Source organism: Polypterus senegalus, chromosome 18 (genome assembly GCF_016835505.1).
Source record: "Polypterus senegalus isolate Bchr_013 chromosome 18, ASM1683550v1, whole genome shotgun sequence".
NCBI lineage: Eukaryota > Metazoa > Chordata > Cladistia > Polypteriformes > Polypteridae > Polypterus > Polypterus senegalus.
The window spans coordinates 82,444,581-82,456,905 of NC_053171.1; positions in this window are offsets into that span (position 1 = coordinate 82,444,581).

Genomic DNA, 12,325 nt, shown 5'->3' on the forward strand with positions numbered 1-12,325 from the left:
CTGCAATCTGTTTTCCAATCTAATGTTTTTTAGGAAAGAATTACAACAAGCCATTCACCAAAACTCAACAATACAACCAGAGCCAAAAGTAAAATGAAGGCCGAGTCAATGCGAAAGAGGAAGAGTCAGCAGCAGCATACTGAAAATTAGACTTACTAAGAGCAATTGTTTAATGGTTGAATCCATATCTTGGACAAAGGAGCTCATGCTGCTGCATTGCAGTTCATCAGCTTACATTAGGAAATCAGACATCAGCAACAGACAACCTTCACCTGCCCTCAACGGCTTTCAAAATGGTGACATGACATAGTTACAATAAAAAAAAAATTATATGTAATATTTTCAAGCAAAATAAAATTTGATCTCAACCATGAAAATGAAACTTCAAAATTAAATTTTCAAAATATTAAATTTTCATAAACTAAAAAAAATAATAATCAAGGCACAAAATATGTGAACAAAAATGCTTTTCCCAATCCCAAAATGTTTTTTCTACCGCCATTTTAGTTTTATAACAATCACTGCCATGTTATTTTTTGGTTTGATTGGTTCAGTTATCTTGTTACAGTTTCCAGGGCTGTTGACAAGTACATAATAGGATGTTGATTCATCATTATTCCATGCCCATTTGCCTAAAAACTCAGCAGGATTTAGAATTCAGGTTTTAGATCACTCTAAAAACAATCTTCATGTGCATTTTGTTTGTGTAGTGCTTTCTTTACCCTTTATCCATAGGATAGCTCCCTAAGTTCATAAACTCTACTTATCTCAAAACCCCTTTAATTTTAAATACATTTTTTTTTTTAAGGATAAATTAGAATCCCTTAACAGTAGAATTACCAGAGCCTACAAAAAAACTTGTAGATCCGTCCCACCTTAAATTGCTTCACACCTCTCTGTCAGCGTCTTTTGTCCTTTAAATGTGTTGATAAGCAGCAAACAGCAAGCAGCCTGCTATCACATCCCCCACCCCGCACAGTTTGCTCAGCTCAAGTCTGTTTACCTGCATGTCAGTTGCTTAGAGTTATATAGAGTGAGAATTCAAGCAAAATTACATCTTTTATAAATGCTATATCGTTATTTGGAATACTTGCATTTCATGTGTGTTCCGTGTCTACAACAATCTATGTAAATACATTGTTAAAACAGAAATGTTTTCCATGTTTTAGTAATAATTGACAAAATGTAGACATGAAGTGTATAATGTGTGAAGCCTGAATTCCAAATATCAAAGAAACACTTTCACAAAAGGTACAAATATAACAGAACAAATGCGCTTCCATTCAAAAATATAACTGCAGAAAAACAACCTGTGTTAGAGTGCGACATTGACATGCAGTTACTACGACAGCTTCAGTGGCGCAGTGGTATCAATTGTTGACTGGTAATCAAAGCTTCATGAGTTCGATTCCGGAGAGTACGTTTTGAGAGGTGAGATGCTCGTATTCTTACTATTTTAGAATAAAAACATACATTTGATTCCAATCTGTAACAGCCGGTGTAATTTATGATACTTGTAAAGGTTAGCTTTGTTTTTTTTTTTATTCAATTTTATTGTCTCAGCCACATTCACGACTCTACCTTCGACAGGACACAGAATCCATTACAATCGTAATATTACAGCTCTGTGAATAATTAAAATACTGAGATATATAAATGATATTTTCATTATGATAGGAGTTAAAGCATGTTATTAAACATGGGAACATGGTGGCGCAGTGATTGTGCGCAACCTTCGATGAAATAATTTATTGCAGCAGTACTCAGGGGTGGCTCTAGGCTCGTGGCGGCCCTGGGCAGAGAAAGAATCGGTGGCCCCTTCGCCCGCCAATGTCAATATGGTATCTTATGCACGGCGGATGGCCACGTCAGTTGCGGACACTGCATAGCCACCTCATGCTCATGACACAAGCATTTAACTTTTGCCGAAATTTGCCGCTGCATTTTTAGCTGTGTTGTTATTTTCTCTTTCTGTTTTATATTCAATATATATTGGTGTGGCGGCCCCTGCGATTTGGCAGCCCTGTGCAGGTGCACAGTGTGCACATGCCTAAGGCCGCCCCTGCACTACTGTATCTTTCAAACGTACTAACCTCCAATTCCTGTCCTTCCTTTTGCTTCTCCAAGTAACCAATCGCCACACAATCAGCTCTGTAATAGACGTTAAGCCATCTGTAAGCTTATAACGCCGTTTCTTCAAAACCTTTAAGGAACATTGAAATATCTTCGTAGTACATGTTTAATTATTCTATCCTTCACGCCAGTCCCAGTGAAGCATACAGTGCGAGGCAAGGTGAACGGAGCACCAGATCCTTGCTAGTGTAGTGACACAATGTTCTTTAATTATTAACAATGTAGATTATTTAAATGAAGCTAAAGTTTTATCTGTATAATATAATAAACATATTTTGCTGCATTTCATCTTAAAAATATCATCATATGTAAACACGCGCTTTATAAAGTGGCTCAGGTTGTGCAATATTATAACTGTAGTGCAAGTTTACAGTGAGGTGATTGGACTAATAAGTCCAAACAGTTCTACAAGGAGCAATTGATGGACTGATTGAGTGCGTTTAGAGCTCTTGGGATGAAACTCTTTCTGAACCGCGAGATCCGTACAGGAAAGGTTTGAAGCATTTGCCATGTGAGAAGCAGTTCAAATAGGAAGCATGGTTGAGGCAGCGTGTGCTTGATGCTGTATACCAATAATTCTCTTTCCGATCAGCTGATCCGAGTAGTGCAGTGAGAGTAATATGAAAAAAGATGATCCGCTGTGGCAACCCCTAACGGGAACAGCTGAAAGAAGTAGAAGAAAGTGCAGTTAGAGTAACAACGTTAAAGCAGTTGTGGTATTTGGAATAGTTTGACCATTCCGTGCACCATTATATTGTTACTGGTTAATTACAATCAGATGCATTAAACTAATAAACAATATGCAGTTAATTTCAGTGTATTTATAAAGCTGAAAAAGAAAGATAAACCACATAAGAACAGTAGCACTGCTTTGACGCTGGGTGCCACCAGTCTGCAAAACTGAGCGGAGAACTTGCGTATGCCAGGGTATGAGGTAACCGTGGAAATGTGCATGGCTTTACGCCAAGTATAGGTTTTATACATCGCGATTTGAATGTGGAAATGTTCTTACACAACATTTCTGTGCGTACGCACCACTTATACATGAGGCTAGGTCCTGACCACAGATCAAATTCCATTTCTAAATGATTAATCCATTACCTTGCTCTTCAAGTTCTTCTGCAGATTCAGAAATTCCATGTGCCTCCACCCCTCTATGGTATCCAGGCCAGCATTACATTCAAAGAGTCTGAGAAGCAAGTTTACCACTGAAAGTGGTTTACAAATTTGTGATTTGCTTAAATATATATTTTCCTTTTTTGCTTTGCAGAAAACTATTAATAAGCCATAAGCCATTACAGATAATCCATAATAACTGTGACAAGCATTTTTTTTCTTACAAGTACAGTGAAACCTCAGGTCACGACCATAATTCGTTCCAAAACTCTGGTCGTAACCCGATTTGGTTGTGACCCAAAGTAATTTCCCCCATAGGATTGTATGTAAATACAATTAATTCCATTCCAGACCGTACAAACTGCATATAAATATATTTTTAAAAGATTTTTAAGCACAAAAATAGTTAATTACACCATAGAATGCACAGCGTAATAGTAAACTAAATGTAAAAACATTGAATAACACTGAGAAAACCTTGAACAGAGAAAAGTAACATTGCAAGAATTCACACTATAGCCTTACAAACTGCTCACTGTAAACATTTTTTTTAATGAGTTTTAAGCACAGGGAAAAAATGAACATTTGAAAAACCCGTAGTTTAATAAACAACCAAGAAAGTAACATTGCAACAATGTACGCTACGAACCAAAAAATGAACATTTGAAAAATCCATAATACAAGAACTAACCATAAACTAGCCTTGCATGAGTCGAGTTCTGGCATGAAGGAAGTGAGGAGATTAAAGTTTTGAGGTAAAGTCTGTGACGATACGGGTTCACTGCATGCTCCTATCTTGCTTCCGGGAGCCCTTAAACCCGTCACTGTCTGTAATGTTACTGATGAGCATGACACTGAGGCACTATTGTACAATGGAGCAAGGGGATGGTGCAAAAAGTGCCAAGTGCTTTTATTAAAATCAACAAAACAGCAATCAAAAACAAAGTCCAAATTAAATAAAGTGCAGTGCTTTCAGAATCCTTCAATAAATAAATAATCTCATAAAAACAGAAGTGAAGTGGAGGTTAAAATGTAATAGAAAAAAGTCTTCATTAAATACAACGAGGTTAAAATAATGCTGGAAGCAGTCTCTTTAAAAACAAGCCCAGTGCATTTCTTAACTGGTGACCCCTGCTGCCTTCTCGTTAACAGATGCAAAAGTTTGGCAAACTTTTTGGTCATAACCCGGTTGGTACGTTGTCTGAGACGTTCGTGACCTGAGGTTCCACTGTATAGTGAGGCCATATAAGAGGGGTCACCCAAAAATATCTGTAATTTAAAAAAAAAATGTTTTAATAATTTTTACTTACTGAAACTTTAGTCTCCTTCAAACTACACTCCATGTGAATGAATGAACTTGTCCAAACGGTTTTCTCACTGGTGGAAACATTTTTGGAACTGCAGAAGAGAAGCATTGTCCAAGACCTGTAGCAATTTTTCTTTGTCTTTATCCACGGTACAAAGACACTTTCTTTTGAGTTCTTTTTTCATATGTGGGAACAAGAAAAAGACGTTTCCCTTCGTTTGAAACATTAAAACCACTCATAGACCTGTGTTTTACTCAAAGGTTCCTCTTTAAAAGTAGTTTCAAGTATCACTACAGTTTCAGCAGCTGTTTTCCCTAAGAGAAAACAAAATCTAATGCAGACTTGCTGTTCTTTATGATCACCCATCACAAAAATTGCATAACACGCTTAATAAGCACAAAGAAAAACTGACATGGAATGCCACATGAACAATACAGAGCAATACCATTTGACAGACTGCCACAGAATACTGTAAATATGCGACACCTAGTCTAGATTGCATGCCAGTTACAGATTCCAGTTATTTTTGGGTACCCCCTCCTAGTATATATTTTTAAGATGTAAATATTGCAGTTCCCATGAAGTTCTGTGTGGGGATTCGTGGACTAGTTCTTAAATTGGTTATCTACTGTACTTAGTTTTAAAGTAAGCAATCAGGCTTTAGACTTCTACACTGAACTGATCAGCACCCACTTTACAAACTTGGCATTTTCTAAAATGTATATTCAATACATTGTATATTATGTCTGCTCTATAAATATACTGTGAATTTAATATTCATTTTATTATATTGTCTTATTTGTGAAATTAATGAAAATTCCAGCAAAACCTGATCTTACAATGCAGCAGAACGTGGATGCCAGAGGTACTGTGCTGATAGTGCAACAACATAAAGATATGCACATGTGACCAGCAATGGGCATTATTGCCATAAGCAATATGACCATCATCATAAAACAAATGAAAATAAATGGTGCAGTACAAAATAGAATTAACATCATGTCACAAATATGAAGTTCATTTTAATCCACTGCAATAAAATGTACCGGGACGAAATCCATAGCAGGCTTTCTGCACGATTTGGAGACAGTGTTTTACCACAGCGGAGTGTTTATGAGCTGATTGAGAAGTTTAAAAATGGTCAAACAAGTCTTAAGCACATAGAAGGAATGGGATGCCCATCCACATACACTACTGGTGACAACATTGAGTCAGTCCATACCATGACTCTGATGAACCCACACAGATTTTGTCCTGGTCACAAATAGCAAATGATTAATGGCCCATTGGTGGTCAACGTTTACCAGTTTCATTTGGCCTACGTACTGACGTGGAATGACGGCAATGAACTCTCATTCATACCAGGCTTCTAGCACACAGTCACAAATCAACCCTTATTAAGCCATAAACCAGGTATGCTATGGGACAGAACTGGGCCACAACACAGCTACAACTGAGCCTTCTTAAGACAATGTGAGAAGCACAACTGGGCCAGAACACCCTAATAAGACCCTATATATGAAACACTGCCACACCTGAGCCATCATTAAACCTTATTTGAAGCATGATTTAGACCGAAGCACAGCCAACACAAAACTTCCAGAAAAAACACTTTAGTAAATTATCAGAAAGAACAGCAAACGCTAGACGTAACCATCTATTAAACAATTTTATCTATCTTAACATTCAAATCTTACACTATGGCAAAATATCAATGGTGATTATCCTGTAACAGGAACGTCCCAAGCACAGATCTACCAGACAGGTGTTTCTAGAAGTGTGCTTTCCAAGCTGTTCTGCAGTAGCACATAAGGGAAAGATGGATTACAGAAAACACAGCAGTCATCCATGTAGTGTAGCAGATGATCAATAGTGCCCTCTGAAATCAGATGTCCAGTCATGCTATCAGTTCAGGACTTGTAGAAACTATCTGACCTTGTAAATCCATCTTAACTGGAAGACCTTTAACCAAAAAGCATTCCTCCAAGTTACAGACAAAAGCTAGCGACTCAGCTTCACACATAAGAGCTGGGTGCAAAAAAAACCTGACAGCCATGCCCATGGAATGGTAACAAATCTAGGGAGCACTAGATGATTTGGTGTCTGCATGTCCCCTTCAGGTTTTCTGAAAATGTGTAACGGCTGACCCCTTACCCAGTCGGCAGCCACACTACCAGGACCTGTGGGCTGGATGATTTACTGAGAAAACCTACCTATACCAAGCCGTACCTCTGACAAATAATATTTTCCCTCCTCCCCAATCGATGGTTTAAAGACTAGCAAACAAAATGCAGATATGTAAAATAAGTGTAGAAATATATTAAATAAAACACAATGACAAAAACAATAATACAAATCTCCGACTTAAAATATATCTATATATATCCCTCCACCAAAGCAGCAAAGTGAAAACAACACATATACAATAACAAAACCTCCCTTGCCCCTGCAAATGTATAACAAACACAAAGCACAAATAATATCAATGGATGAGTACTTAATGACAATGAGCGTGAAATTGAGTCCGGGTAATTCACTGTCCAGAATACGGATGACTGATCAAAAATGGATGTGTTTGAATCTCCCAAATAAAACAGAACAACCTCACCGTGCTTCCTCCGTGAATGGTGGATAATAATCTCCAACTCCGGGGTTTCTAGCGATGATGGTGCTGTTGTGATTCCAGTAAGATGAGAAGCAAACTGGAAAAAGTTGCGATGTAAATAATGGCAGAAAAATGATGATTGGTTGTCAATACTTGAAATCTCCATCTCTTTCCTTCTTTTCTTCCTCTTACCCACCTGATTGTTTAAATAAAGATGAGCCAGATGTAACTGGCAAAACTCCGGTACTGACGTGTCCAGGGGTCGCTGCCTCCCCGCAACATCCTTCCCTGTTTCTTGTTACGGGGACAACATTTAAACAGACACATATTAGTTTAGACGAAGTGCCATGATGAGACGCGACCGGGTGCAAACACTATAAACAACAATACCTATGTGGCCCCGCTACAAATGAACATCGTGATTTGGTGAAGTGGCTCCCTTGCTTCTGAGAAACCAAGAAAATGAATTCTGCAGCAGATGGCAAGGCCCCCACAGAGCTCGGATATCAACAATTTCAAGACATACAGTCTGAGATTTCATGCAGAAGCAAGAGAGACAGACACCAACACTCTCCAGAAGAACTATGGCAAATTCTCCAAAATGCTTGGAACAACCTACCAGGCGAGAGAACTGAGGCACAGCAGGTATTGACTAATTTTTTTTTTAATTTAATGCTCTTTCTAGAAAGTTAATTCATTAATAAAAACGTCATTATTTTTGGGAGCATCCTTGCTTAACAGCATTTTATCACGAGACCCTAACAACAACATTTATTTCTATAGCACATTTTCATACAAATGGTGTAGCTCAAAGTGATTTACATGATGAAGAAAGAGAAAAAAGACAAAATAAATAAGAATTAAAATAAGGGCACACTAATTAACATAGAATAAATGTAAGGTCCGATGGTCAGGGACAACAGAAAAAACAAAAACAAAACTCCAGACGGCTGGAGAAAAAAAAAAAAATCTGCAGGGGTTCCAAGGTCACGAGACCAGCCAGTCCCCACTAGGCATTCTACCTAACATAAAGACCTCAATCAGTCCTCATGGTATTCAGGCTTCATGTGGAAGAATTAGATGATGACGGTCATGTGGAATTCTGGCCTTCAATCCATCAATGTAGGAACATCACGGTGCTTTGATCAGGTGGTGGTGGCACAGATCGCCACCTCAGAAAACCAGAAAAAGAACAGAAGAGAAAGTAGGGGTTGGAACGGATTTTGGAGCCACCAGGAATTTTAATGATAATTAAATGTATATATAGAGTATCAGGATTAAATTAAGATGAAACTATTAGAAAGCCATGTTAAAATAATTCATTTTTAGCAGTTCTTTAAAGTGCTCCATCGTATTAGCCTGGCAAATTTCTACTGGTAAGCTGTTCCAGATTTTTGGTGCATAACAGCAGAAGGCCGCCTCACCACTTCTTTTAAGTTTAGCTCTTGGAATTAAGTTTAGCTCTTCCGCATAGTGCCACAAGATATTGACATTAAAGTTAAAGTGTCCCTGCCAAATCTTCACAGACATGTGACTAGTTATGACTCAGCCATTGTTGGCCCAAAATGGAAATAACTCATTCATTTTACTTTATGTTTTATTGCATTTGGGCCACAGTTAGACCAGAATACAAGTGCCATGAAAATCCCTGAATCATTCTGGCTACTGTTAGGCCTTATTTGGCCCAGAAATTCAAAACCAGGTATACTGGACTTGTGGTTAATTGGATTTGGGCAGTGTTTGGTACACAGTGTGAAACCCTTACATTTGAATGAATATAGCTGGACCACTTTTGGCCCATAATGGAATTGCCAAAATATATTACATACAGTATCCTTGGTTATACTGTATATAGGCCACATTTGACCTTGTATACAAATGGCATGAATGCTCCTAAATGTGTCTGGTTGCAGTTGGGCCATCACTGTAAAGCCATCCATACTTGACATTTGACTGATTGTGTCTGGGCCAGGTTTAGCCCACAAGCCATTTACCATGAAAATTATGAATTGTGGATGGTTAAATGTGGGTCATTTCTGGGCCACAATACATTTGTTATTGCCACAACTAAACCTTAAGTGCCTAAAGTCAACCACATTTGGTCCAGAATTGTCTGCTACTGGGCTGGTACACCTCCAGCCTGTAAAAAGTGGATCACTGCTTGACAAGGCTGTCTTAATGCATGGGCACGTTGGGCAGTTGCCCGGGGGCCCCACTAGAATAGGGACCCCATGCTAATCTATGTATGTTGTGACTTGCTGAGTGGTTGTGTAGGTTGGGGCCCCAGTGCAGTGCTTTACCCAGGTGCCTATAATGTTGTTAAGATGGCCCTGCTGCTTGACGGTCTTCTTTTCTGCAAATAGAGAGAGCAGTGTGGCCATGTTTACTCCTAGAAATCATCAAGAGAAACTGACCAATGATGGTCAAAACATTACCACTGTGCCCACAGACACACCATGTTTCCACATGTGCAGTGGAAAACAGTACAGTCAACCCAAACAAATTCATCACAAAGTGAGGATATTCATACAGTATTTACAGCAACATTTTCCAAATTTATATTGTATTTATAAAATTCCTAAAGATTACAGTGTTTTACAGGGCAGAATTTAAGACTACATTTTCTAACATTATTTGTGTTGTTCAAATATTGGATGTTTGTTTCCTGACTAGGTAATCTTTATAGTTCAATGCGGCAGGTTAGCTAGAGAGTATAAGACCTATTGAGGTCTATGATCTTGTGATGGCCCTCAGAGACCCCCACACAGTTTGTCTGGCTTGGTTTCAAAGTTGCAAAAAGAAACATACGATGGATTTAAACTGTCTTTGTATATGAATGGTTTAAAAATCTGAACACTTCCACAGTATTATGTTAGAATTAACAAGTCATATCTTATACAATACTTCATATATTTGTGCCATTTATTTGTTATTACAGCTTTATCGGTTGAGTAATGGGTTAACCAAATTGGTAAAAAGACAGCAGGAAGAAAGCTTTAAATATTTCTCTTGTATCCTTTAATTTATTATTCTATTTCTAGTACCTGTTCTGATGCAACGAACCGAGACCCCTTGCAACAGTATCAAGAAGACTGGCCAAAAAATAATGAGCATACAATTTAATTAAGGTTGTGCATTTTTTTTATGTAAGTTTAGAAATGCCTAGAGAATTGAAGTGCAAGTACCTGAAATGCTTCCTTTCTCTGCCCTCAGCAAGCAACTAAAACCCCTGCTAACTACATGTTGTGAAAGTCAGTAAAATTGATTTCCTACAGATTCTAAGTAGCCCTCCAGCAATTATGGAAATGGAAAGAGAATTCCAAGTGTAAACAGTGGATGGCTGCTGTTATGCAGCATTCCATAAGCAAGACTTACCTGCATATGAAATTAGGGGTATATCTGCAAAAAAAAAAACAAAAAAAAAACCAGATATTCAAATGCATCTTGAAAAAGAAAATGTGCATCTCCATGGGTAAGCAAATAGTAAACAAGAAATTCTGAATTCTGTGTTATGAATTTTTATAGCTGCCCTCTGTTCTCATTTCATGAGGAGAAAAGAACAAGGTGTCAGACCCCAGCTTTATTGGGTTTTGCTATAGCTTGTTTTTCTTGAATACGCTTGCCTGGACAGTAAATATAAAACAAGTCAGAGACATCTCCCCCAACCCTGTTAAATTCAATATTATATTTACTACATTAAAGTGACACTTATTTGTATAAGAAAGTATTAATAAATCATTTAAGAAATTAAAATTTACATCAATCACAATTTAAATTTGCTTCACCAGGGCTTCAGCCCTGTGCTTGGATGTTGTCAGTGTGGAGTTTTTCACTCATATCCAGACATGAAAGATGATTCTACATTGATCCCTGTTTGTGTTTGTGTGTTTGCTTGAGTGTGTTTTGGGGGCTGATGATGGACTGGCATCCTTTCCAAATCCGTTTCCTCCTTTGTGGCCCTCCACAGTCATGACTTGGATTAAGTATTGTAGCGAGCACAGTGTTAGGACCTTAAAGGGTCATGCTACTCAAGTGAGGGGGCAGGAATACCTGGAGAAGCCGGCTGTAAAGCAGCCTGTAAGCAGCAGGTAAGGAGGACACAGACATAGCACTTAAAGAACACTGCGATCAGATGAGTCTTCCAGATGCTGAAGCCCATCAGCATGAATGCTTGGTTGTCGGCAAGCCTTGGATTGGACTCTGGGTTTGGGTTGGCTCACAGAGAGCTGTGGGAATAGTGTGGCATGCTAGTGGCCTCTGACCCCAGGTGAGACGGAGCCGGGCAGCATTTATGAGAACCAGAAGGAACAAAGCAGCTGGGAGCATGTGTCACCGCTGAACATCTGAGTGGCAGGCAGAAACAGCAAAAGATGCCAATGGTCCTTTTTAAGGCCACTCACCAGCACTCACTGTTAAGAGGCTAAGTGCATTCCTCCATCTCTTGCACCCCCCCAGGTCATTACAGTTTGTTTTGAAGTAATATTTGGTAGGATGATTCAGAGAGTATTCTCCCCTTCACTTTCTGCAGTTTATGTTTTAGATTTCGTTTAAAAAAAAAAATGTTCACATTTTTTGCCCATCATTCTACACTAAATAACGCAAAAGAAAGTGTTTGATTTTTATTTTATTAAAAATCAAAGACTGAAATCTCTTATTCATATATGATTTCAGACTCTTCGCTGTGGCACTACAAATTTTAGTCAGGTGCATCCTGTCTGCTTGAATTGTTCTGTGTCCAAAACCTGATTGGAGTCCACCTGTGGCAAATTGAGTTGATTGGACATCGTTTAGAAAGGCACACACCTGTGTATATAACGTCCCAGAATTCACAATGCATGTCAGGACAAAAATCAAGTCATGAACACAGTGGAGTGGAGTGGAGTGGAGTGGAGTTAAGGAGTTCAGTTTAGTGTAGTGGAATGGAACTGAGGAGTTCAGTTTAGTGGAGTTGGCTGTCCAGCAAAACTGAGTAACTGCGCAAGAAGGGCCTTGGTCATCAAGGTGACAAAAACCCAATAGTGACTCTAACAGAGCTTCAAAGTGACCCATGCAGAGCCCAGACGTAAATCCTAATAAACATCCACGGAGAGACCTGAAGATGGCAGATTACAGACATTTCTGTTTTAATATTGTTTTTATCAGTATGCTGCTGCTGGAGTATGTG